Consider the following 5,331-nt stretch of genomic DNA (forward strand, 5'->3'; position numbering starts at 1 on the left):
GAAAAACAGAAATTTTCATACTTGGTGACAGCAAACACCATTCCTGCAGTCTCGAACCCAGCAATTCGGCTTTTGCTTTTGACAGATCCAAATCTATGATCTCTGACCAGATCGTTTAATTCAGACTGTGTTATGAGATGTGGATCGCCAGAGAATCACGGTTCAAAATCCGGATCAAACAGAAGTAACTGTCCGTCACATGGTCTTTCTGTTGTCGCCATATCATCGGGACAGCAAATGGCAATGTCTTTCGAGTGCCTTTGAGCCAAGCTCTCAGACAAACAGCACAAGTCGCACAACAAATGTGAGGCGCCCATTCCTGGTCTTGATCACCAATTTTACAAACGAAGTACAGATGATATGCTTTCTTCACAAAAGCAGTCATTGAGCGTCTCTGATGAACAAGCGTATACTCGCCACAAATATAGCAGAATGTATCGCGGCTGTTACGACATGACGAGAAATATTGACCGACACCAATCGTCCTGTAAAACGTCTATAACATCTAACTTACTTGTTACAGTGCTACTGAGGCAATGCTATATTCTGAAACAATACGTACACACTATAAGGTCTATATTAATCCAATGAAAAGCATCTATGTATGCAAGCCACTTTTATAGTCTGCTGAGACAGTGCCAGGCTGGCTTCCACATACTTCAACAGAACAGCTTCCAACCTGGCATGATTTCATGCCTGGACACGCCCAGACTGTACAAAACATTGTTCATAGGTCTCTTACAGAAACGAAAATTTTTAAACACAAATATAAGAAAAAAACATGACAAAACTGAAGATTTCGATGAAACGGCACGTGATGGGCAAATTTGGACGTGATTTTCGTGATCAGCAGCCAAAAATACATAAGGAACACACAACAGTGTTCAAGACGCAAAAACTTTGTTGTGCAGTGTATTTAGAATATGTGCGAGTCAAAACAAAAATTACCATTATAAATTATATCAGACAGCCAATTAGCTCATTTTTATGTAATCTGGCATCTGATTTTCTCTTGTGTGTTTGAGTTTATTACAGTATTTTAAGATGTGAACAACAGCTAAAAAGTTTAATTTAGAAAAGATAAAAGGGCCTGTAAAATGTTTCATATAAAATTCAATGAAAAAGGAATGAAAACTGACTGGGACAGAAGTCTAATGTTTAATGTCGTTAAGTCATCAGTACGAATAAATGGAAGTTTGTTTGTTTTGAATTCAGCGTAAAACTACTGCCTGTACTATCCCTAATTTTTAGGTGATAGATTAAAGGAAAGAAAGCTATTAAAAACCATTCATCACCTACTCATGGACTACTCTTTAGCAAGAAACAGAGGGATTGATCATAACGTTATAATAACCTAACGATTGAAAGGACGAGCATGGATGGTGGTTTGATTCGATTTCGCGACCCGTAAATTGCAAGCATAGTGCTCTAAATGGAAAACAATACGAGTTATTTATAACATTTTAAACTAGGAGCTAGACACAACACGTTAGTGAAGTGCTCTGAGATCACAATATAGCTGATGAAAAACATGTCAAAATAATCTCTTTATCTTTATACTGAAAAACAGGCCTGGTATGGCCTAGCGCGTTAAGGCGTGCGCTTCGTAATCTGAGGGTCGCGGGTTCGCGCCAAAACATGCTCGCCCTCCCAATGTTACGGTCAATCCCACTATTCGTTGGTAAAAGAGTAGCCCAAGAGTTAGCGGTGGGTGGTGATGACTAGCTGCCTTCCCTCTAGTCTTACACTGCTAAATTAGGAACGGCTAGCACAGATAGCCCTCGAGTTGCTTTGTGCGAAATTCCAAAAAACAAACAATTATACTGAAAACTATGTCTCTATTTGTGTTATATATTCATGATATATATTGTTTAACTCATATGTTATAAGGAGCCTTGTAATCAACAAAACCATGAACTCACATGCAGTTTGGTGTAAAAATGATTTGTTGATGAACTTTGTAACACAAGGGTTAAAGAATGAAACAGTGATGAATATTTAACTCATTTATTTATCAAATGAAGCAATCACTGGAATGTTGATGTTGTTTACAACTTACAGAAAGTGTTTCATGATATAAAAGATATGTAGGCTATTTACGTGTATATGCAATATGTGGTTTGAAACGAAAAGTCCGCATACGTTAGACATCATATTTGAGCTTGTGATAACAAATGATCATGAGATTGACTTTTTAACGATCTCTTTAGATGTTACTCTCTATCAGGAACTTCAACGAAAGCTAAATGTAACTGGAAAAGAACATTTTCAAAGAACATTATCTTTAAAAAAAAGATAGTTGTCACTGATCTTGGTACAGCCATTTTAGTACAGGCCATAAAGAAAAAAGTTATTAATCAGTTTTCCTTGTACAAGCGACGAATTGCTGTTCTGTTGAGAGACTATCAAATACTAATGAAACTGAATACAAGAGCAGTAGCAAGCATGTGTACACGTTGAGAATAGTGGTGTATTTCCTCTGAATTTGCAAGCTTGAAGTTTATATATGGTTGGGATGTTATGCATCATCATATTTTCTGTGGCGATAGTACCTACAAAATGCACCATAGTCTGTCCAGAAAGAAACCTTTATCTGCTGTTATGTTTGTAAGATCTTATGTCTGCCTGGTTAGCACATAATTACATAGACAGACATCTCTGTTTATGTGATTAAAAAACATCCACTGTATAGATTTCTTTACGGTACAACTCATACAGACAGCACTGAAACTGACTAGATGGGAATGTCAAAGAATTGAATAATATGACCTCAAAAAGTAATTGATTATCGTCAGTAGTTAATGTGAGGAAATATAAGGAGTGTTTGTAGACCGCACTCATAAGATATACACATCCATTTCAGCTCATAACATTTGTTCTCATGAGCACTGACATTGTAACTAAACACTGACGTCACGTATTTCAAGTCTGTTATTATCCAACACTAAGAAATATAGTTTGTGTGCTTTACCATACAAATACAACATATTATTTAAGTATCGAATTGTGCACAGTTATTCTCTACACGAATTTTAAATATATATTAGTAGGCACTTATTTTTCATACAGAGAGAGAAGCACACAAAATTGCTAAAAACTCTCACCTCACACGAAGTGAAAAACATGGTTAATCCACTGTTTTCATTGGTGCTAGCGAAATAGCATTTTGTATTTGGGGCAATGGGAGTATTTGTAGATTTTGTTGTGTCTTTATAAGGTGAATTCATGGTTGGTCAGAAAGAAATAAAACATGGTCTTACACTTGTTTTCAATCAAGCAACTATGGTAATAAATAAATGTGGTTTAATTTATACATATTAATTATTTCCAAACACTTAAAATATCACTTAATATCTAATACTGATATTATTTCTTAACAAGTAGTTGTTATACACACATTTTTTTTTGTTAACTACATTAATTAATGTATTTTAATACAATATTTGTGAATTTAACTCTTTGTTTATTTTACTACAACTTTTATATAACGTGTTTCATTTTCTAATGCGATCCAAGAGTGGTCTAGAGGATAACACGAGTGTGGATCTGAGGGTTTTTAAGTTCAAAGTGGTATAGGGATCTAAACAACCATATAACAAATCTCAATCCCATAAAGTGCTGGAATGAGGGTAAAAGTAAAAGGACGTGCCCCTAAGCGTATAGTAGTTATGGCGAGACGGACTATACACGGCAAGTCACCTGTATCTAAAATCCTGCTGCTGGAAATCAACAACCATATGGGATAGTATACAGAATCTTATTGCTGGAAAGTCAACTACAATTCAAAAGCTGGCCACTGGGAGCCAATATCCATAAGAAAGTAGGAAAGAGAACCATACCATATTCACCTTATAATCAGCAGAATGGAAGGAATCTCAAATCAACCAATCCATGAATGGCACACACATGATGGCAACATGATAAATAGTAAGAATGATCCAAGAGCCTGACATCTAGACTATCAGCATAAGAAGGATGTCTCAGTAATGGAAAATAACACATTCAAAACCACTCCCCTCAATGCAATAACATTCTCAGTATATGAAAACACCGAAGGATAGTGTAAGAGGAAGAACCACCTTGACCCATAACACAAATGGTGAAAAGGAGAATATAGTGTAGTGAGGCACAAAGACACTTACAAGACAGGATGTTATGGTAAGATCTTTTGGTCAGACACCATAAGCCTGAAACTTCCTTCTAATCGACCCATAACTCCCAACTCTGAAGGGAAGCACCTGTGAAGATATGCAACTCTGGATATGAAAGGGATGAAGCAGAAAACCTGCCAATGTTTGAGCCTTGGCCAACCACCAATGGAGAATGTTTATGAGGTAGAGAAAGGGAAATAAAGGTATCCAATGGATCTCATGCAGGATTTCACTGGTCATGCAAAGCCCACTAAAGAGACTTCATACGTACTATATCCAAGAGGATAAGGGTTTCCACAGAAGACCACATCTCCCAAAGTGATAGAACTTTGCTAGTTGTAAGAGGAGGAGCAGTAATGGCATGGAGAGTAAAAGTCCCATTGAACAAAGTCAAAGAGGACAAGGTTGAGATCAACTAAGATTTATATGAGAACAGATAATGTACCGTATCGGAAATTGTGACATTAAATATAAACGTTTCTGCCAAAGTGCACATTTCCTGAAGAGCTGTATTTTTTAGAGGAAAATTATTGTTTGCCTTGTTTAATATAAAATTAAAAATTGTTTTAACATTATTTGCACAGGTTTCTGGCTGAGAATCTATTAACTTTCTCCTACATCTTTAATTTAGTGTTTCATCACAAACAAGTTCAACCTATATAATGTTCCTTATGAGTACTAATAACATCTAGCACATCTAGAAAATAAAGTATATCTTTAACATTATTGTGAAATTTTTTTAGACACTGAGTAAACCAAACAATAAGAACTATTGATAAACTATTTATTAAGAACTGTATAGACTATAATTATAATCTACAGCATAATGGATGGTTTACAAGTACAAAATGCATGTATAACATCTACTACTATGAACAAAAACTGACCACTACTCATAAGTGATCCTGATGATTTTCAATTCAAAGTTTCTGTACCTGATAAATTTTTTAAACCCAGTTGTTTCTTCAACTGCTGTGATGTTGTGAACTTCTAATTCTGTAAATATGAGACAGTGAATATTTCTATGAAAATGTTAGAGAGAAACAAACTGTACAGCTTTCCCAATACAGGAATTTTGCAATAACTGGAGAAATACTCTGATAAAAGAAATATTAGTTACAAATGTTTCTTATCAAAATAACAGGCAGCCTTTTCAATAGTATCAATTATACAGTGCTGG

Source organism: Tachypleus tridentatus, chromosome 1 (assembly GCF_004210375.1).
Source record: "Tachypleus tridentatus isolate NWPU-2018 chromosome 1, ASM421037v1, whole genome shotgun sequence".
Taxonomy (NCBI): domain Eukaryota; kingdom Metazoa; phylum Arthropoda; class Merostomata; order Xiphosura; family Limulidae; genus Tachypleus; species Tachypleus tridentatus.